Source organism: Heteronotia binoei, chromosome 2 (genome assembly GCF_032191835.1).
Source record: "Heteronotia binoei isolate CCM8104 ecotype False Entrance Well chromosome 2, APGP_CSIRO_Hbin_v1, whole genome shotgun sequence".
NCBI lineage: Eukaryota > Metazoa > Chordata > Lepidosauria > Squamata > Gekkonidae > Heteronotia > Heteronotia binoei.
This window is the reverse complement of record NC_083224.1, coordinates 37,203,056-37,226,433: the sequence shown is the minus strand read 5'-3', so window position 1 is coordinate 37,226,433 and position 23,378 is coordinate 37,203,056. Positions and strand designations below refer to the sequence as shown.

General features: G+C 44.1%; 1 protein-coding gene across 2 annotated transcripts in view; it reads right to left on the bottom strand.

Moving 5' to 3' along the window:
* Positions 1-23,378, bottom strand: part of RIPOR3 (RIPOR family member 3) — a 193,980-nt gene that overhangs the window by 136,358 nt on the left and 34,244 nt on the right. Inside the window, exon 1 of one of the 2 annotated variants that reach the window (XM_060230798.1) lies at positions 20,169-20,382. The exons of the other annotated variant lie outside the window; for it this stretch is intronic. The gene's annotated coding sequence lies outside the window, so the exon portion shown is untranslated. Of the gene's footprint in view, positions 1-20,168; positions 20,383-23,378 lie in introns of those variants that run through there. 2 annotated transcript variants of the gene reach the window in all.

The following is a 23,378-nucleotide window of genomic DNA, read 5'->3' as shown; positions in this document are numbered from 1 at the left end:
CAAGCTGGTATACACTGAATCATTGGTTTATCAAGGCTAGTAATATCTACTCTACTGTGACTTTTAGTGGCTCTCCATAGTCTCAGAGATCCTTCTACATTGTCTTCTACATGAAATGTAGGAGAAAGTGTCTTCTACATGAACCTTTTAACATGCAAAATGGTTTTGAAATGACGGCACTTTCATTACATCAGATCATACATCTAACTTTGTGTTACAAATTAGCAAACAGCAGGATTACACAACACCAAAGCAGCCAATTTTGCTCATAATAATAAATGAAACTGCAGTGCTGCTGTTGCCAGACACGGAATATGTGATTCCATACTTCATGTATGCAGGCTAACATGCAAAGCTAACTCTATGTGCGCACTCCAAATCCTGACTCTTCCTCACAGAAGATAACATTCCCCATGCCTCAACAGCAAGTAAAGCACATTTACATAAATATTCCTAGTATAAGTTCTAAGGACAAGTTCTCAGCTCAACAAATGTTAAAGTTTTATTTATTTTGTATTTATTCAGATATTTATACCCCATTCTCCTCCCCAATAGGGACCCAAAGCAGCATACAGCAGTGGTTCCCCCCTCCTCCATTTTATCCTAACAACCATACTATGAGGTAAGTTAAGCAGAGCGTGAGTGACTGGGCCAAGGTCACCAAGCAAGCTTGTTTGGCAGAATGGAGATTTGAACCTGCGGCTTCCTGGAGCCTAGTCTGAAACCACAACCACTACACCACACTGGCTCTCATCATTTTCACAGAATGAAGTTTATTGTTTGGGGATTGAAGTAGGGTTGCCAAGTCTAATTCAAGAAATATCTGGGGACTTTGGGGGTGGAGCCAGGAGACTTTGGCGGTGGAGCCAGGAGACATTAGGGGCGGAGCCAGGAGCAAGGGTGTGACAAGCATAACTGAACTCCTGGCTCCATCCCCAAAGTCCCCAGATATTTGAATTGGACTTGGCAACCCTAGCTCGGAGCCCAGCCTGGCCCAGACGCCCCCTCCTCCCCGCGGGAGCCGCCGAAGGGAAGGAAGCAGTGCAAGCGATGCCGAGCCCTCCCGGGCCTCTCACCAGCTTGAAGGGGTTGGCGACGCGCTCTGCCGCCTCTTGCCGGGGCTTCCTTCGCCTGCCGCTCGCTCCATCCTGCCCAGACCACGCCAGGAGTTGCTGCTGCTCCTCCTCCTCGGCCTCCGGCAGCGCCTGCCTGCACAGCTCCCCCCGCAACCGCCTCAAGGCCTGCCGCGACATCCCCACGCTGTAGCAGGCCGAGCCAAAAACACCGCAGACCGGAAGCCAAGCCGGAAGAGGATCCGTAGGAGACAACTGGTTCTCCTTTGCTGAGGGAGCAAGGCCAAAAGCGGCCAGAGGGCGGTCAGCCCGGGACAAACGCCACTGGAGCGTGGCCCCTGCCACTCACCGGGCCACGCTCCTTGGCGCCATTTCCCCCCTCCCCCCACTTCCGTTTTTTTGGGGAGCGGGGGAAGAGGCTGGAAATCCTGGGGTCCCCCGCCAGGGCGGGAGGGTTGGGAAGCCTAGATTGAAGTGATGAAGAGTGCATAATTAGCAGAAAATGATGAAAGACAAAGAGGCATTCGGGCAGATAGGAGAGAAGAGATTACATAAACATCAATGTCCTACCTTAGCACCTCAGAGACCTATCCTCTATGAAGCCATCTAGTCCTCTGGAGAGCCAGTTTGGTGTAGTGGTTAAGTGTGCGGAATCTTATCTGGGAGAACCGGGTTTGATTCCCCACTCCTCCACTTGCACCTGCTAGCATGGCCTTGGGTCAGCCATAGCTCTGGCAGAGGTTGTCCTTGAAAGGACAGCTGCTGTGAGAGCCCTCTCCAGCCCCACCCACCTCACAGGGTGTCTGTTGTGGGGGAGGAAGGTAAAGGAGATTGTGAGCCGCTCTGAGACTCTTCGGAGTGGAGGGCGGGATATAAATCCAATATCTTCTTCTTCTTCTTCTTTGAAAGCCATCTATGCTCATGGCCACCACCACCACATTCATTGGTAGCAGTATCCACAATCTATTTGTCGAGTAAAGTAACTACACACACTAAATAATGCACTTTCAAGGCACTTCCCAACTGGATTTTGCTGTGTGAGTTGGTAAAATCCAGTTTCAAAAAGTTTCTGAATTGGATGAAAGTGCATTATTTAACAGGTGTGGCTGCACCCAAGTACTTCCTTTAATCCATTCTTAACTTTTTACATTGGAATTGCAAAGGTTAGCTGCTTTGGGTTTATTTTTTAAAAAGCAGTTAAGTTTTCTAGTAATCCATATCTCTCCTTGCTTTCAGAGAACTCAGTTACATGATTGCACAAAGACAGAATAGACTCATATTTGATTACAAGATTATTGTTTTATTGCCCTGCTGTTACTCAATGTTTGTGAAGGGACCAGCTGTCTTTTCCTAGATTGCTTCAGTTGTGGAGAAGTCATATAAAGAGCCAGAATGGTATAGTGATTGGATTACAACTGAGGAAAGCACAGATCAAACCCCTGGTCAGTCACAAAGTTTGCAAAGTGACCTTGGGCCAAGGTCTCACAAGGTGGTTGTGAAGACAGAATGAAGAAAGGAAGAACATCAAGTATGCCTTCCAGAGCTCTTTGGAACAAAGGCAGGATAAATTTTTCCCAGTAGTATTTTTGTCACTTGAGAGCCGCAGTTTTACACAAATAGCACATTGTTTGCATTGTGCTGTTTGAAAACTAGTTGCATTGTGCTGTTTGAAAACTAGTTGCATTGCATTGTGCTGTTTGAAAACTAGTTTCAAACAAGTGCTGTTTGAAAACTAGTTGCATTGACTTAAACAGACAACAACGGGAGTAACTTTTCAAAGGATTGCATCATTTAGTCACTGGCACCTTCTGGCTAGTATCTGTGGCATGCATCACTAGCAATGATATCACTAGCATCTACCAACATTTTATGAACATTTTCAAACCCTTACTTAATTTCTCCTTCAGAGGTGCACAGGGCATCCTTTTACTCAGGCTTTTTTTGTAGAAAAAGCCCAGCAGGAATTCATTTGCATATTAGGCACACCCTCTGGCACCAAGCCAGCAGGAACTATGTTCCTGTGCATTCTTGCTCAAAAAAACCCCTGCTTTTAAACAATAAGCCTGAATTGCTGCCCTCTGCAGCAATCAAATTGTGGCCTTTTCAAAAAGGGGGTGGGGGTGGAATCTTAGTGAACACCATGAAAATTACCCACTTATCACTCTCCCCCAGATATACTCCAGTTTACTTTGTAAGGACAGTATACTGCATTATTTATCATGTTTTGAGACTGGACTTGTGCTAACTTGGTACTAACATTCTTTTTTTTCTTAGGTTTGTCATCTAGACAAGATTATATCAAGCTTGGAACACATTCTATAGCTATAACTTAAAGACTGCAGGATAGACCCCTTGCAGTAAGCATAAGACATAGAAATGAATCTTTTCCCATCATCCCCTTCCCCCAGTAACCCTAAAAGATACTCCCAAAGGCCTGTGCTATAGTTTGGGGAGGGCCTTGTGGACAAAAAAGCCATAATGGCTGCAGTAATGAATGAAGAGAAGACAAAATTGTCTTCAGCACCTTCTGATTCTTCCTCCTCACAATAGGCCTCAGTATCTTGCAGCCCTTCAAGAAGCCTTCAGCCTCCAGCACTGGCATTTTGAGGTTCTTAGGTGACTTCTGGGAGAAGGGGAAGGAGGAGGAACACCTACTACCATAGCATCTAAGTATTTGCACATCATAGAACCCAACTCTTTATATTTTTCAGTTCTGGAACTAATAACAGGGGGCAGTCACAGTGAAGGGGTCACTGGGCTAGTTATGCAGGGTGTCAGACTAGATGACCCTGGAGGTATTTTTATTTATTTATTTATTTATTTGTATCCCGCCCTTCCCACAAGTGGCTCAGAGCGGCTTCCAGAAATTAATCAAACATACAATTAAACAATATAAATATATAAGCAATTAAACATTTAAAACAGTTAAAACCTTAAAAACCAGTAAACATTCCAATTACATATAGAACAGACGTCAAGCAAGCTACATTGAGTTCTCATCTTAGCTAGGTGTAGGCTAGCCGGAAGAGGGTCGTCTTACAGGCCCTGCGGAACTGAACAAGGTTCCATCCAACTCTTTTCCAACTCTATGGTTCTATGAAATAAGAGTGTGCCTCTACCATGGAACACATTTTTATATACTATACAAATAACCATAGATCAGGCAGCTAATAGACTAGAGTTGCCAACCTCCAGGTGGTTGTGAAACCACACTGAATCAAATGAACCACTGTGTGAGGTTAGGCAACAAGTTAGAAAAGCACAGTGTAACAGTTAAAGTATTCCTGTAAGAACAATTTTCTCCAACTCCTTGTACAATTGTATATTCAAATAAATAAAGTTATCTGAATATTCAATTGCACAACCAGTTAGAGGAAACTGTTCTTATAGGAACCCTTCGTTTTACCTGTTACGCAGTGTTTTTCTAATATGTTGCCTAACATCCAGGTGGTGGCTGGAGATCTCCCTCTATTACGACTGATCTCCAGGTGACAGAGATCAGTTAACTTGGAGAAAATGGCTGCTTTGGAAGGTGAGTTCTATGGCATTGGACCCCACTGAAGTCCCTCACAAACCCCATCCCAAGCTCCACCCGCAAGGTTTTTCCCAACCTGGAGCTGGAAACCCTGTGGTGGACATATTTAAATGACAGAAAATGCTGTCAAGCCACAGCCAGCTTATGGAGCAGAGTTTTCAAAGCAAGAGACATATAGATGGTTTGTCATTGCCTTTCTCTTTGTAGCAAACCTGGGCTTCCGTGGAGGTTTCGCAAGTCCCTGCAAAAAGAAGGCTATTTATTTATTTATTTGGACTTTTATGCCGCCCTTCCCTGCAAGCAGGGCTCAGGGCGGCTTACATCAGAATAAAATACAATAATATTAAATTAAATCAACATTAAAACACAGTACAGTTCACTATAAAACAAATCCAAGGTGGCAGCTAATTTGGATAGAAATAAAGCTGCCCCAAACCAATGGCAAACCAAGCTAGCTCTAGATATTGGTAGCTGCCCTTCTTCAGGGAGACTTGGGTGCTGATCAAGTTTCTTTTTTAAAAAGGGTTTTTTTAAAAATGAAATAATTATTTTTCCAGATTTCTTTTTAAGAAGAACGAGGCAAACCAGGGTTAGGAGAAGGGCATTTCTGTTCAGAAGGTGGAGTGAGAACAACAGATGAATCCTTCTTAGTCAGATGTAGCTACTGTCACTGCAGCAATGCCATTCATTGCTAAAGCCAGAAGCACTAGTCAGGGGTCCTTCCAAGATGCATGGAACTCCCTCCAGCTTCTTCTCAGATTTCAAGTACCATCAGCAAAGTTAGAGAGAAAAGAGCAGCAGCCAGATATCCTTCCATCATGCTTGAACTATGATCCCACACACACATCTGAGAAACCACACCCAGAGTATCTTCTAAATGGTACTTTACCAGATACTCACATTGGTTGCATTGTTATAAACTTCTTGCAAGTAACACTTTGCCTGAAAATGGAATATAAATAACATAAATACTGATTTTTCTAATCCTGTATCTTCCTTTCACTGCAAGAGCCCTATCTCTGAGTAACTGGGAGAGTGTCCCTTATAGATATCTCTGTCTCCCCATAAAGCAAAAGCAAGAGACTGGCACATTCCTTATAAAACTCTCATCTTGGGAGGGGGGGCATGGCTCAGTGTTAGAGCATCTGCTTGGCATGCAGAAGGTCCCAGGGGTTAATCTCTGGTATCTCCAGATAAAAAGGACCAAGCATTAGGAGATGTCAAAGACCTCCACCTGAGACTCCAGACAGCTTCTGCTACTCTGAGCAGACAGCACTGACCTTGATGCACTAATAGACTATAGAATCATAGAGTTAGAAGAGACCTCCAGGGTCATCTAGTCCAACTCCCTGCACAATGCAAGAAGTTAACAAATACCTCCCCCCACACCCTCAGTGACCCTTGTTCCATGCCCAATAATGGCAAAAAAAAATCCAGGATCCCTGGCCAAACTGGCCTAAAGAAAAATTGCTGACTGACCCCAAAGTGGTGATTAGCATTTTCCTGGACATGTAAGAAAAGGCCATGAGAACTAAGCACTGATGCAACCCTTCCTGCCCTCCTTCTCACGATCTGCCTAAGTTCATAGAATCAGCACTGCTATCAGATGGCCATCTAGCCTCTGTTTAAAAACCTCCGAAGGAGAGCCCACCACCTCCAGAGGAAGCCTCTTCCACTGAGGAACTGCTCTAACTACCAGGAAGTTCTTCCTAATATTTAGCCAGAAACTCTCTTAATTTTGTTTCAATCTGTTGGTTCTGGTCCAACCTTCTGGGGCAACAGAAAACAACTCGGTGCCATCCTCTATATGACAGCCCTTTAAGGACTTGAAGATGGTTATCATATTACCTCCTAGTCATCTCTATATGAGGCAGCTACATACATGTTCTCCCTCTGAATTGCCAAAGCCAGAATTTCTTCAATCCATTTTTGGTGCATATAACGTTTTCCAGGTAAGTAGCAGCAGTCTTTTAGAAAGAATAAGCAGTTTCTTAGCCACATCTACACTTAAGGACCATGCTCTAAGACTGAGTACGAGCCCCCATCACATATTTAGCAGAATCAGTACTAATCTTCCAATTAAAAGAAAAAAAGAACCCTACTGGATCAGACTCACCTTACCCATTATGCTGCTTCACACGGTAGTCAAACAGATGCACCCATAAAGCCTACAACAGCCTCTCTTTGTTGGTGCCCCCTTCCAGCAGTTGTTATTATGGGATACAGTTCCTTTGAATGTGGAGATTCTGTTTGGTCATCATGGCTTATCTCCATTGAGGAGCCTGACTGCTATGAAGCTGTCCAATTCCACAGGCTTTTGCAACTCTGATTCCCTACCAAACTCATGGCATGGTTGCGCATCCACAAGATAAACTATGCAGTACAGTATGCAATTACTGTTTATGCTCGCCAATGCTGTACTCTGGCATGAGCCCCCCCTCCATGCGCCTTGTTTTATCTCATAAGGCATTGTTCACGGGCACTGAAGGAGCCTGCAGTGAAACAGAAAGCTCCAGGGGAAGCTACTCCACTACAGACTGATTTATGAGTCCAGAGGGCCCATTGTTATTCCTCTGGTTTCCATTTGAAACTGATGACAAACTCAAATGCAAGAAGTTTAGATTCTGGGATGCTTGACATGTAGTCTGCTCAGTCTTGGCAGGAATGGGGACAATGCTTGGCTGAATTCTAAGAAGCCCTTTGAAACCAAAGGCATCTTTTCAGGAAAGGACGGAGGACCTAAGAACAGATCACATAAGCTATCCATTGCATGCAACTCCTGAAGCATTCAAGTCAGCTTCAAGAGCCAATTTATACAGTCAGAAGAATGTATTTAATGGTTTTATAGTCAGCCTAGGTCCATAAAGGCAATCTATTCAGGGTTCCAGGCTTCTCAAAGTACTGGGCAAGATGCTACCCAACAGTTCCCCACACCCCAAGCATGCTGCCCCCATATTCTTGTAAGGAGCTGTGCATGTCTCTTTCACACTACTCCATGCCCCACTCATGCTGGCATGGCTCAGTGATCTCCTGGTGAAAGCAGATGCTCCAAGCATCTCTGAAAGGTCTTCTGCCATGCAAACCTTTCACATTGTTCCTGCAGCAAGCACTGAAGTGATGAGATGGCCAGTTGAACTTGTACTAAATCCTCCCCAGTTTGACTAATCATTGCCACTTTTCTCGTAGTGGAATGGCTTTGCATGTGCTCAACAGAGCAAATTGCTTGCATCCTTCCTTCACTTAGCCACAAGTGTATTGCTGAAACTTACTCTCAGTCTACCTAATGTAAGTCTAAGTCGAGAACAGGATAAGTGTCAAGATAGAAGATGTGGAAGCTAGAAGAAGATGAGGCTGGAAATCTGAGCTCTGGTACATAGGCCAACCAGGCCTGTGCCCACAAGCCCCAAGAGCTATTTGGGCTAGAGAGCTGGAAAGCAAGTGTCACTGATGCTATAAATACCATAAGAACATAAGAGAAGCCATGTTGGATCAGGCCGATGGCCCATCCAGTCCAACACTCTGAGTCATACAGTGGCCAAAAAAACCAGGTGCCATCAGGAGGTCCATCAGTGGGGCCAGGACACTAGAAGCCCTCCCGCTGGGTCCCCCCCCCCCCAGCACCAAGAATACAGAGCATCACTGCGCCAGACAGAGTTCCAACAATACACTGTGGCTAATAAGCACTGATGGATCTCTGCTCCATATGTCTATTCCATCTTGACAAGGCAATCCATTTGCAAATGGTTGCTATAGAGCTATAACATGCAGCATCCAATGATAGGTGGATGCACTCTGGATATTATCTCTTGGCTTGGTCAACGCAGAAGCCTCACACTGTCTGCCTGATGACAAAGTTTAAACTTCAGAGCCTTTGTTCCCCCACTAAGCCTCGAAGTTCCATGGCGCAGAGTAGTAAAGCTGCAGTGCTGCAGTCTGAGCTCTCTGCTCACAAGTCAACCTGAGTTCGATCCTGGCGGAAGCTGGGTTCAGGTAGCTGGCTCAAGGTTGACTCAGCCTTCCATCCTTCCGAGGTTGGTAAAACGAGTACCCAGCTTGCTGGGGGGAAAGCGTAGATGACTGGGGAAGCAAATAGCAAACCACCCCATAAAAAGTCTGCCATGAAAACATTGTGATGCGACCTCACCCCAGAGTCAGAAACGACTGGTGCTTGCACAGGGGACTACCTTTACATTTTTATTTTTTAAAGCCTCAAAGAGATCTCATCACCTATATTCCCAGAGTCTCATCAAGCTAGATTCCAGATAGCCTGAAATGCTGGGACTGCTGTACAACAATATGGCACTATAACCGAGAAAATGATAGCATTCAGATTCAGCAGTTATGATTCTAAGTCTGTAGATGGATTTTTCAAGAACCAGCTCATGCTTTTCACACTTGTGTATAACAATTTCAAAATATTGTAGAATATACCATATGTCAAAAACAGCAACAACAACAGTACTTTGGCATTCACCATGATCGTTAATCTAATATGCAAATTACATCATGCTGCAAAATTTCTTTGCGGTTAATTTGCTAATAGTCCACAGTACCAATCTTATTACTAACCTTAGTGATGAAACATTCTGGCTTAACCCACAATTTAACATTCATGTAGCAGCAGGGTGCTCAGCACTAGAGCTGAAAACATTAATTAGTCAGTGCGGAAATCAGCCATAACATTTTAACAATGGCCACAGTGGATCCTCAATCCACTGTATTCCCAATATTGTAATTTATCTTACATATGTACAACAACCTCAAGGTTCTCCCAGAATTACAACTGATCTTCAAACTACAGAGATTGATTTCCCTGGAGGAAATGGCACTTTTGGAATGCAGGAGGAGAAATATAAGTCCTAGGACTTCTGTCTCTTCTATGGTATACCATAGAGACTAGGAAGAACTGATTGTCATCTGTAAAAGGCTAGAGGCCAGCTGGGGATCAAAAGTAGGAGGGGACTGCTATTGGCTGGTATCTCCTGTGGGCCTTTCTCTCCTTAACCCGGAGGAAAAAACCTGAACAGGATTTTTTGAGAAGCTTTTCAGGTTGAGTGGAACATAACTGTCTAGCAGTTGGCTACATCAGTACAAATATTTAGGATCAAAGGGTTAGTACAGAACACATTCATAAAGTCAAAAAAATAGGGTTCCCAGACTCAGGGCCTTCTCCCAGTGGCAATCAGCTGGCTGGCAGGAGGACTTACGGGCAGCAAACTAAGCCTAGACCTTTGCTGCTGACAATGCAGTGATGTCACTTACAGCACACACTGGAAGTGATATCATCACATTGCTGGCTACATGAGAATGCTCCAGTATTTAAGGGAAAGCTCTATAGCAGAAGCCATTTTTACCATAGAATTTTTGTCCAAATACTAGAGCGTTCCTACACTGCCAGTGATGAGATTATGTCATTTCTGATGCTTAGGCCTCAGTTAACTGCAAGGAAGAGTCAAGTGCTGCACAATCCCCATCAATGATCGCCTCTATGATGTCCCACCCACCTGGTTAACAGTGGGGCATCTGGGCCAGCCATTAAGTGATATAAGAAGGGAGAAAAGGGCAGGAAAATTGGAAGTTGGAAAATTTAAATTTAGAAACTGAATTTTGATGGCAGTTACCTCTCAAGAAAGAGGAGGAGGAGTTGACCAGGATGTGACATCGTGGAACATGATGTCGTACCTGCTGAGCCCCTTTCCCAAACTCTACCATGCCGAAATCCCCAGGCACCATGCCAAAATCTCCAGAACTTTTCAACCCAAATTTGGCAACCACAGTACACATCAGTCAAAATGCTAGTTCACCTGACAATTTTGACCTCATACTTATTGCATCTTGTTTCAAGAACTATTGTAAACAGATACACATATGGGGTGTGGTAAAACTACTGGAGGCTGGTCTTTGGGGAGGGTGCTGGTGATGTCACAAGTGCTAGTCAGCATGTGGCCTCCACAGCTGGCCCTTCCCCCAAGTCAAGAAGGAAATTTGCAGAATCCATTTTTCATAGCTCGCATTAGGATAGAACACTTATGTGTTTGCACTAAACACAGGGAGGATACTTTCAAAGCGGTGCCACTGTTTCCATAATATTAGCTTTATTTTCACTCCCAGTAGCATTTGGTTCACATCTGCAGCAGTGTTCCCTCTAACTGTTGAGTTAGTGTGAGCTAGCTCACAGATTTTAGCCTCCAGCTCACGCATTTTTGTCTTAGCTCAGGAAAATTGACCCCAGAGCACAATAATTTTTGCAGTAGCTCACAACTTTAATGCCAGTAGCTCACAACTTTAATACCAGTAGCTCACAAAGTAGAATTTTTGCTCACGAAACTCTGCAGCTTAGAGGGAACATTGTGGGCTGTTGTTTTTTTGCAGGGATGTTACACTTACATCCTTCTTCAACACAAAGAAAAAGAGCATGGGAAGTATATCTTAAAGTTCCCACCCACCCTATCTAGGTTACGTCTCTGAAATAAATATGAGCTACATAAACAGATAAATCATGTCACTTTCATAGGCTTCCATTTCAGCTTGGGTCAGCTTGACCTGGACCTGCAAGATGTTTGAAATTGTGTTCCATGATGAGGAACCCCAAAAGGAACAGGTCAGACACTACATTAAAAAACAGCACAGTGATGCACTGCAGGAACATTCTTCCTACATTCAGAGAAAGCACAGAATGGTTTATGTTATCCCAGTGGACCACAATTCGTGTGAATAAACCCTTAGGTACCTGTTGGTTCCCCCAGGGCTTTTATTGTAGCAGAAACTCCTTTGCATATTAGGCCACAGACCCCTGATGTAGCCAATCCTCCAAGAGCTTACAAGGCTCTTAGTACAGGGTCTCCTGTAAGCTCCAAAAGGATTGGTTACATAAGAGGGATGTGGCCTAATATGGAAAGGAGTTCCTGCTTTGTTTTCCCCAACAACAGTATGGCTATCATAGAAAGAAAGGTTTCTGGCAACAGTCCCACTACTGGGCCAGTCCTGATCCCTGCCAACGTACTGGGAGCTTTGCCACAGCTTTGGAGGAAGGAGGAGCAAAAATGTAATCAGGATTTGGCTGGAAGTATGGAAAAATGCATTAGTTATGGCTTTCTATAGGAAAGATGCATCAAGAATCTTTCCTACTTCCAAGGTTTCTCTTTTTGGGGGGAAAAAAAAGTCTATACTGATCTGTTCTCTGCTACTCCCACAGCCTGGAATTGTGGTGAGAAATACCATCTGTTCCCTTATAGCACAGCAATAAGCCATTCCAGCACCAAGTCTCATTTAAAAACAAGTCAGATTGGATTATCAGCTTTTACTTCTCAATTTACTTCCCAAAACTGGTGCGTAGGTAATTCTTCTCACCACAGCAATTGTGGCAAACGTTCAAAAACAAACACAAAGATGTTCAACGCATAGTGGGATGTATGTGGAAACATGGGCATAAGCTAGCATTGTCAGGCCTCCTATTGGCTACCCTCCAAAGCTATATTAAATGTCACACTGTGTGCATCATAATACCATAGCTTCCAGTAATTACTAAAGATACCCAACATCACCTCTGTGTTTTCCCAGTAGTGATGTCACAGCACACAAACTGCTGCATGCCCCACCCCAAGATATAGGCTATTGTAAGCCGCTCTGAGTCTCTATTCAGAGAGAAGGGCAGGGTATAAATTGGCAATTCTTCTTCTAAAAGGACCAGACTAGAAAGCACGGTACAGTATTTTGAACACCTGCCTGGAATCTAGTAGACCCAAGTTCAAATCCCCTCTCTGCCATAGAAGCTCACTGGGTGACCCTGCCGTAAGCACTACCCTCACAGGGTAGTTATTGTGAGGCTAAAACAGAGGACAGGAGAAGGATATTTTATGTCACTTTGGGGCCCCACTGTGGGTGGGGGAAGAGCAGGCTACAAAAGAAGATAAACAGATCTTTGACTTCTTGCTTTTTCTACCCTTCCTTTGCTCCACCTCTCCCTCATTCGCTCCCATGCCTACAGGCATTCTCACCACCACCTCTCAGTTTCCAAGTCTGCCCAAGCTGGTCATAGGTCATCTTCCCTTGGCCTCCATTTTCTCCACATATTTCCTTTCCAAGGCCACCTGCTTTGCTTAGTAAATCCCCTGTTTGCTTTGGGGGCATAAAAAATCCTCTATTCCAAGATGTTTAGTAATGATGTCTTAAAATACCTCTCCTAATAACACTATAACTGCATTCCCTTTCCTACTACAGAACCTAGGCTTGATCTTCAGCAGATGTGAGCGGGTTAAACTAAGAGTGCAGGGCTGAAATCACACAGGCATTGTAAAGTGCAAGAAGGCTGGAACGCAACTGTAAATCACCATTCCTGCATGCTAAGAAGATTTATTTCAGCATATGTGTTTGTGATGCATCTGAAGAAGTGAGTTGTGGCTCAGAAAAACTTATGTCAGAATAAATGTTAAAGTTGCTGCTGGACTCTGGCTTAATTTTGCTACAAGAGACTGCCACAGCTATCCTTCTGACATTCTGCATGATCATCAGCCAATTCAGAAACTGAATACAAAAGCAGTTTTTCAGTTTTTCATGTGCCTGTCTCACCTTGGGAGAGAGGCTGGAAATTGCTTTAAAATGGAATGCATGAACTCCATTTAGCTTATTCACAGTGGCATTCTAAGCAGAGCTGCAACCTTCTAACCCTAAGGGCACTTTCCCACAAGCTGAATAATGCACTTTCAATTCACTATCAATGCACTTTGCAACTGGCTTTTACTCTGTGAATTGCAAAAATCCACTTGCAAACAATTGCTGAAGTGCATTGAAAGTATATTATTCAGCATCTGCAAAAGTACACTTAAACTCCACTTAGGATGACAATGTCAGTTGCTCAGCAACCTTTTGGTTTCAGCTGACTTGTCTGTTTCTACTAGATTCTGGAAACTGGAATCATGCTAATAAATATGAGATGATGCATTAGAGCAAGGGATGCTGGCTCTTTCATACCCAGCAGTACTACATCTTTCTCACTTTTAATCTGTACAGTACAGACTTTGGGGGGAGGATTTCTCTGAAACTTGGTGTAGTGGTTAAGTGTGTGGACTCTTATCTGGCAGAACCAGGTTTGATTCCCTACTCCTCCACTTGCACCTGCCTGGAATGACCTTAGGTCAGCCATAGCTCTGAAAGGGCAGCTGCTGTGAGAGTCCTCTCAGCCCCACCCACCTCACAGGGTGTCTGTTGTGGGGGGGAAGATAAAGGAGATTGTGAGCAGCTCTGAGACTCTTGAGTGGAGGGCGGGATATAAATCCAATGTCATCTTCTTCTTCTCCTGCTTGGGTCAGAAGTAAGACAGAAATAACCAGATCTCTTCATTTGAAACAATACCACCTTTACTAATAGACCAAAATGACATAGATTATGACTATTAAGTTTATTTTATTTTTTATTTATTTACCTTAAATTTGTATGCCACTCACTCCATATCTGGACTCTGGGCGGCTCACAGTCATAATATAATAACAATACTTTATGATAATAAAATCAACATATATAAACAATTTATAATTTAAAACTTAAAAATTTCTTACCAAGTCAAAAAAAACAGTTAAAAAGCAGCTTTCGAAAATACAGAAGGCCATAAATTCTAAAAAACACTACAAACAATAAACAATTACTTATTAAAAAATCAACATCCTACTTGGGACAAGCTTCCTTTCATCATACAAAGCCCCTCACACAAAAAAAGATGGTCTTGCAAGCTGTATAAAAGGTCATCAGAGTTGGTGCTTTATCTGTCTCTGAAGGGCTGTTTCTTAATAGGCATAGGGTTGAAGAAGTCTCAAAGCAGATAAAAGCAAATCATGCATGCCACCCAAGAAGAGCATGTTTACAAATGCGTACAGCATTGCACAAGCCTATTTGCTTCCTTGGAACAAATTATGCATGGGATCTTACACATTTGTTTGGAAAGGTGGAAAAGAAGGATGGGAAGAACTATTAGACTGGATGTAGCTAGCCTTCTTACCTACAGTTTCTGTTTTGGGGTACATGGTGGGGTCATAAGAATATAAGAGCCCTGTCAGATCAGACCAATGGTCCATCTAGTTCAGCATCCTGTCTCACACAGTGGCCAACCAGTTCCTCTGGAGGGCCAACAGCAAGGCACAGATGATTAGATCTTCCCCTTACGTTGCCTCCTGGCTCTTTGATTTAAAGGATTAGTGCCTCTGAATGTGGATTTTCCCCTCAGTCACCATGGCTAGTAGCCATTGATAGACTTATCTTCCATACATCTATCTAATCTCCTTTTAAAGCTGTTTATTCCTGTGGCCACAAATTTCACATTTAAATCACTCTCTGCGTAAAGCAGTATTTCCTTTTGTTCATTCTGAACCTACTGTCCCTCAGCTTCATTAGATGCCCTCAAAATCGAGTATTTTAGGAAAGGGAGAAAAATTTCTCTGTCAGCTCCCTCCATCCCATGCATCTATCAATATAATAAAAGCCCTTTTGTCTTGGCAAAACTGAGCAACTTGATATGTTGGGACAGGGGCATTACAACATCAGCCATTTTATTCTCAGTCCCTTTTCTAAAAATCCCTAGCATAGAGTTGGCCTTTCTCACAGCTGCAACACACTAGGTTGACACTTTCATTGAACTATCCACTACAACCCCAAGATCTTTTCCCCTCAAAGTCTCAGCAAGTTCAGTAGCATATACTTGAAGCTGGCCTTCTTCTTTTTTTGTCCCAATATACACACGTTGAGCTTGATTGGCCAGGGCTGATTCATCACAAAGCAAGGGAGCCCTTTTACCTCCTCCCCCAAAAGTGGCAACCAGGCCTGAGGCAAGTCCTTGGAGCAATCCTTAAGGTCAACTCGGATATGCATGGTGGTGGTCATGGTGGTGAGCAGGCAATGGCCTGGATCCTACCAATCTGCTTAGTAAAGCATGAAGCCTTTCTCCAACCTAAGGAGCCTTGCTTTATGAAATAGCCAATTAAGTAGGAGCACAGCTCTTCCAAGCTAGTGGCTGTTCCCTCCTGTCCTGGAGCAAACCAACCAATACCCCACTTAGCATCAGTGCCCTTCTCAATATACCATCCCAAGTTGTCAGAGAGAACTGGCTTAGCGGGGGCGGGGGCTTATTTGTTCTGCATAACATCCAACTAAAGTAGAGTTCCAATAAAAGCTGGCTCACTCTTCTGTGATGCTTTAGTTAATCCTAATAAAGGTACAGGGATGTATCCTACCCCTTATTCTTCCACACCACTGAGATAGGTTTATTTATTTATTTAAATATTTAAACCCCACCTTTCCTTTTGCTCAAACTAGAAGCCTTCCTCCAATTTAAGGAGGCTTCTTACAACTTAAGTGGTTTTTCTGTTGGTGGAAATCCACTTCATTTAAAGCAAGGCTCCTTGGAAGATATCTGGATCCACCCAATGGTGTTGTTTTGGCTAATGACAACCACTTAAATCTGTCATACCCGATCTGTAGACCAGGGGTAGTCAAACTTACTTTATGTAAGAGCCACATAAGAATAAGCACCAGACATTTGAGAGCCACAAGACAGGAAGAACAGAAGGCAAATAGATGAGGAAAGGGGGGAGAGGGGTAGGCAGAAAGCAACTTTAACTTTAAATGTGTTCTCCAGAACACTGGCCAGCTTGGCTTTGAGAAGTAATGTAAAGAGAGAAATGCCTTCTCCAAGCCAGTCAACGGGGGAGGGGGGGAGGGAGGGGCTTTGAGAGCCACAAAACATATGTGAAAGAGCCCTATGTGGCTCCCAAGCCACAGCTTGGCCACCGCTGCTGTAGACTGTAACTGATTTAACTGAATCAAGTGGGTAGCCATGTTAGTCTGAAGCAGGAGTGACCAAACTCATATGGCTCTTTTACCCATACTGTGTGGCTCTTGAAACCCCCACTGCCTTGTTGGCCAGCTTGGAAAAGACATTTCTGTCTTTAAATCACTTCTCAAAGCCAAGCCAGCTAACAGCTTGGAGAATGCATTTAAAGTTAAAATTGCTTTCTTTCCACTTCTCCCTCCCTTCTTCTCCCTCCCCCCATCTATTTTCCTTACGGCTCTCAAACATCTGATGCTTATTCTATGTGGCTCTTACGTTAAGCAAGTCTGGCCACCCTGGTCTGAAGCAACAGAACAAAGTTTGAGTCCAGTGGCACCTTCAAGACCAACAAAGTTTAATTCTGAGTTTAAGTGTGCACGTGAAAGCTTATACCCAGAATAAAACTTTGCTGGTCTTAAAGTTGCCACTGGATTCAAACTTTGTTCCGATTTAACTGAAGTGAGCCATAGAACGGCCTGCCAGCTGTTCAGGAAAAAACACACACAGGTCTGATTTCCTCCTGTACTCTGACAAGAGCTTGATTGACAGAAATCTAGAGGTGAAGCTTCCATCATTTGTAAATAATCGCTCCCACCCCAGTTACCATCCACTGTTAAAGGCACAGGGGCAAAATATTTATTTTTAAGTGCATTTTCCACCATGCTGTTTCTTCAAAGAGCTCTGGGCAGTGTATACTGTCTTCCACTTTTAACTGACCAACAACTTTGTGAGGTAGGTTAGGCTGAGAGGAAAATGACTAGTCCAAGATTGCCTAGATAAGTTTCATGGCAAGTACAAAGATCTTCCCAGGCTGTTTCCAGTGTATCAGAATCATAGAGTTGGAAGGGACCTCCTGGGTCATCTAGCCCAACCCCCTGCACAATGCAGGAAACTCACAAACACCTCCCCCTAAATTCACAGGATCTTCATTGCTGTCAGATGGCCATCTAGCCTCTGTTTAAAAACCTCCAAGGAAGGAGAGCCCACCACCTCCGGAGGAGAAAGCCTGTTCCACTGAGGAACCGCTCCAACGGTCAGGAAGTTCTTCCTAATGTTGAGCCAGAAACTCTTTTGATTTAATTTCACCCCATTGGTTCTGGTCCTACCTTCTGGTGTCACAGAAAACATTTGCACACCATCCTCTATATGAAGGCCCATCAAGTACTTGAAGATAGTAATGATTATGTATACCCCACTAAGCCTCTGCTATCAGTTAGAAGCTTTATTCCAGAACTGTCCCCTTAGCTAACAGTGAGCAAAGATTTCTGTCTCACAAAGAGCTTTACTGTCTTCACAGTTTCAGCAGGGCCAGCCCTAGACTGTCTGGCACCTTAGGCAAGACTAATTTCTGGTGCTCCCCACCCACACTGATAACGTCACTGAGTCACATGGGGGGTACCTAATTCAGTGCCCCCAGAAGGCCGGCACCCTAGGCAATTGCCTAGTTTGTGTAGTGGCAGGGCCCGGCCCTGAGTTTCAGACCACAGAGTTGCCAAAGGCCTTTTAAACTATATATTTTAAATCTGTTTTAGTTTTTTGATGTTACTTTTAAAATTCAGGAATCTGGGGTGGTGTTTTTTTTTAACTCTTATCTTTGTTATAAAGGCAATCTGAAAGAGAAACCTTTCAACAGCATTTTGCAATACACAAAAGAAGAAACCATTTAAAATTCCGACTGTCCATTAAAAGTGTTGGAAATGTGCAGGATTTCCTTGAACTCAAAAAAAAGAAGAAAAAAAAACGCATCTAGAAAGAAGAATCAAGTTGTTTCCAAGCTGGCTGAGTTGCTGGGAGAAGGCAGTTTGTCTCGATTAAAATCACTTTGGAAAATGGACAAAGCATCAGCAACTGAACACAGTCCTAAAAAAATTAAGACAATAGGAATCATTTTCATTAAGTATTTTCCTGCTCAAGGAGGAAATGGGAGAAAAACCTGGAAATAATGGTGGCGGTAACCATTTACTCTAGTTAACACTTATCATCATCTTTTAAAATACTGGCAGGGAGTGTGGAAACGATTAAGAAATTCACAGAAGTACCACACTTTTCTTATCATTTGTCAGCACAAATCATTTCCAACACCAGTTTTTAAAGAGCATCTAAATATATGAGTTGGCTATGAAAACAGAAGAATGTAACTCTGGATCAAAAACAACATCATTCATTATGCGCAACACATCATACTGTCAACCTAAGAGGAAAATGACACTTTTTAAAACCTAGCATGCATGGCTTTTTGACTCTGGATTTTTGTTTGTGTATGGACCTTAACATAGAAGCCTGGGTGCAAAGTTCTGAAGTACCAGCAGGTGCCTGCCTCTACAGGTGTGGTTGCCTTGTCCCTTTAACAGAGGCTTGATGGGATGGTATTTACCAGGTGCTTTCATTTACCTACACACCCTGAAAGGGTTCAGCTACCCATTTCTGCTCATTTGGCCCCTATTAAAGGGACAGAACACTTTCTTCAGCCCATTCTACAGATGATTAGGTAAACTACACATGCACACCTGCATTAGAAGAAGAAGACTGCAGATTTATACCCCGCCCTTCTCTCTGAATCAGAGACTCAGAGCAGTTTACAATCTCCTATATCAGGGGTGGCCAACGGTAGCTATCCAGATGTTTTTTTGCCTACAACTCCCATCAGCCCCAGCCATTGGCCATGCTGGCTGGGGATGATGGGAGTTGTAGGCAAAAAACTTCTGGAGCGCTACCGTTGGCCACCCCTGTCCTATATCTTCTCCCCCCCCCCCCCGCCTCACAACAGACACCCAGTGAGATGGGTGGGACTGAGAGGGCTCTCACAGCAGCTGCCCTTTCAAGGACAACTCCTGCAAGAGCTATGGCTAACCCAAGGCCATTCCAGCAGGTGCATGTGGAGGAGTGGGGAATGAAAGCCGGTTCTCTCAGATAAGAGTCCGCACACTTAACCACTACACCAAACTGGCTGTTACATTACTGCTAACTGGCCAGCTGCCCATCTTTTAGAATCTCTGTGCCTTTTGTTCTCCCATGTGACTGAAACACTTTGAGATGTAAAGCAGAGAGAACAGAAGTGGTATTAATACAAAGGACTAGGCTGTGTGTTTCAAGTAGGAATAGATCAGCCTAGGTTGCAATAAAATAGGGGGGGGGACTGGGATTTTCTTTCTTTTGGAGACAGACAGAAGGAAAACCTGCAGAATAAAATGGAGGGGAACAGGGATGAAACAAATTTGGTGGAGGAGGGGAACAGGTCAATTCAGGGGGGTGAAGATTAATTCAGAGATTAATTTAGGGGTAAAGTGGGAAACAAATATTTGGAGGATATTAACAAAATGTAAAATTACTTGGTCTTTAAGGCATGCATAGCCACCCAATATCACTATCTTGTACTTGGTTTGGGGCTTTGGGCAAGCATTCTGTTAACATTTAGAGAAGCATTTTGCTTCCAACTGCGACCAGCAAATCTCTAAGAAATTTACAGTATGAAAGAAACAGTCTTCTTTTCTTGTTGACCCCCAGCAGTTCCTATTTGGAGATACACTACTTCTGATCACAGAGGTTCCATGTAGTTATGACTAGCAGAAGAAACAAAAGTTCCACTGGAACCAAGGCGAAGAGTGGAAACAGGAAAAAGGATTATAAGGGCAATTTAGTAAGAAACTATATACACCCAGAGGTAGACAGGGTCTTCAACCACCACAAAGGCAGAGCAGTAAGATAATCCCTCAGGGAGCATGAGAAAGACACAGAGTTTACCTACAGCTCCCTAGGCAAAGTTGATGATGGTCAATGCAGCTGTAGGACCCAACTTTCTCAGGACAAAAGAAGCATTCAGTGAAGCTGGCAACTCTGGCTTTAAACCCTGACAGGTCAGAAGTCAAAACCACACCTCCACAGCCCTATGGTGGCCTGATGGGGTCAGGAAGGAGCCCAGGGCACAGTTGCCCACCAGGGGTGCAGGCCACTCCCAAGCCTTTTCCAAGGATGGGACATAATACTGGGAATTGGCTAGCTCCCCATGAACCAGAGGAAGGGGGAGGGACTTGCTGGACCATGACTGCAGGACTTAAGCACTTACAGCACAGCGCTATAGAGGACATGACAGGGGCTACTTTAAGAACATAAGAAGAGCCCTGCTGGATCAGACAAATAATCCACCTAGTCCAGCATCCTGTTTCAAACAGTGGCCAACCACTTCCTCTGGAGGGCCAACAACAGGGCACAGAGGATGAAACCTTCGCCTTATGTTGCCTCCTGGCTCTCTGATTTAGAGGATTAGTGCCTCTGACTGTGGATTTTCCCCTCAGTCACCATGGCCAGTAGCTATTGATAGACTTATCTTCCATACATCTATCTAATCTCCTTTTTAAGGTCTTTATTCCTGTGGCCATCACTACATCATCTGACAGCAATTTCCACATTTTAATCCTTTTGTTCCTTTTGTCTGCCCTGAACCTACTGCCCATCAGCTTCATCAGGTGTTCTCAACTTCTAATATTTTGAGAGAGGGAGGGAAAAAATCTATTATTTCGCCCCTCAGTTGTCTCTTTTCTAAACAGAAAAGTCCCAGGCTCTTCAGCCTTTTCTCATAGAAGAAGAGGAGACTGGATTTATACCCCACCTTTCGCTATGCAAAGGAGTCTCAAAGTGGCTTACAATCCCCTTCCCCTCCCCACAACAGACACCCTGTGAGGTAGATGGAACTGAGAGAGCTGTCCAAGAACTGCTCTTGAGCAGAACAGCTCTGTGAGAACTTGTGACTGACTCAAGGTCACATCAGCAGGTGCATGGAGTGGAGTGGGGAATCAAACCCAGTTCTCCCAGATAAGAGTCTGCACACTTAACCACTACACCAAACTGGCTCATAGGGAAGGTGCTCCAACCCCCTAATCCTCTGTACTTTGTTTTCCACAGAACTAACTAAGAGAATTCTGATGGGAGGAAGTAGATCAGAGTGAAGACTGAAGCTCTTCCTGTCCCAGTCTGTGGACTCTACATGGATGGTGGATGAACTTGGTAAGCCCCCCAGCAGCCTCATCTCCTGGCAGAGGAGATCTGGAGCCTCAGACTGTGCGAGGAGTTCCCTTTCTGCCAATAGTACTGGCCCACCTCCTTATAGAAAGGGATCCCAACTTTTTTGGAAGTACTAGTCTCAACTGCTCGGGATTTAGTATCTCCGTTTGGTTTATTGCCACGTTAAGCTTTCCTTCTCTATTCAATGCTGTTCACAGTAAACATCTGTTCTGAAGTTCTGCCAACTCTAGTGTGCACAAAAATATGCAAATACATATGAATAAGTCCCACGGGAACAAGTTACTTGCAACATAAGCAATTACTCCAGTTTTAAATGCCTACAGGGCCTTTGAACCCATGTGCAGGCCAGAGCTCCAGTGATACTTTAAAGGCACACGTGCATGCTCCAGCACTAGCATTACCAACTCCGGATTTGGAAATTCCTGAAGATTCAGGGGGGTTGCATCTGGGGAAGGTGGGGTTTGGGGAGGGACCTTTGCAGGGTATAATGCCATGGAGTCCACCCTCCAAAGCAGCTATTTTCTCCAGGGGAACTGATCTATCCTGTAATTCTAGGAGATTTCTGCGACACACCTGGAGGCTGGCAACACTATCATCAAATAAATTGAAAACTAAAGATACCTCTGAAGGAACAAGGATAGTCATTGGCCTTTATGGCCCTTGCTCTCTGCGAGCCACTGGTTTTTCAGTTGTCAACCCAAGTCTCTCTCACACACCTTGTGCCTAAGTACCAGTAAGCATTGCTGGCTCAACAAACCTTCTGCCATGGCCAACAGATAATGGGCACATTTCTCTGCCTGCCACAAATATTTTAGTACATGTGCGGACATGAGACAGGCTTTGTTTGGTAGGCACGGCAGCAGCTCAACCTGCCTGGCACTTCTGCTGGTTGTGGTTCTGCTCTTCAAATTGATCTAAGCCTCCACAAGCAATCAGACATCTTAATAATCACTACCTGCCTCATATCACATGGACAGAATGTCCAGGACAGTTTTAGAAGGGGCCTTACAGTTCACAGGTCATAACTGCTGCTCTAACTGGGTGTGTTTTTGTGTAGTCTTTAACTGGCTTGACTCTTATTTCTGTCACCATCTAGATGACCTTAGAGTAGCCACAGTTCACCTTCCCATCTGCAGTATAATGACAGTAATACTCATTTACCTTATGTAATACACTTATAACATGCCTTTCTGCTCTATAGGATCCAAAAGCGGTTTACATCTTTCTCCTCTCCTCAATTTTATCCTCTCAACAATACTGTAAGGTAGGGCTTCTAGTGTCCTGGCCCCACTGATGGACCTCCTGATGGCACCTGGTTATTTTGGCCACTGTGTGACACAGAATGTTGGACTGGATGGGCTCTTGGCCTGATCCAAAAAGGCTTCTCTTATGTTCTTAAGAATTCTTGTCAGCCTCCAGAGCCAATTTATATAGCCGGAAGAATGCATTTAATGGTTCAATAGTTAGCCTAGGTCCATAAGAGCAATCTGTGCAGGGCTCCAGGCTTCTCAAAGTGTTGGGCAAGATGCTATTCAATGGTTCCCCATATCCCAAGCATACTGCCCCCACATTCTTGAAAAGAAGTGTGCAAGTTTCTTTCACGCTACTTCAAGCCCCACCCATGCTGGTAGGGCTCAGTGATTTCCTGGTGAAAGTAGATGCTCCAAGCATCACTGTCAGAGTAATGATCACTAAGGGAAGCAGCTGAGTGACTTATTGCTGAAAACAAGACATGGTCACTCCCAAACAGGGCTGCCAACCTCCAGGTGGAGCCTGGAGATCTCCCAGAATTACAACTGATCTCCAGATGATAGAGACCAGTTCCCCCAGAGAAAATGGCTACTTTGGAGGGTGTACTCTGTGGTATTATACCCTGCTGATGCCACTCCTCTCCCCAAACTCCACCCTTCCCAGGATTCACCCCCAAATCTCCAGG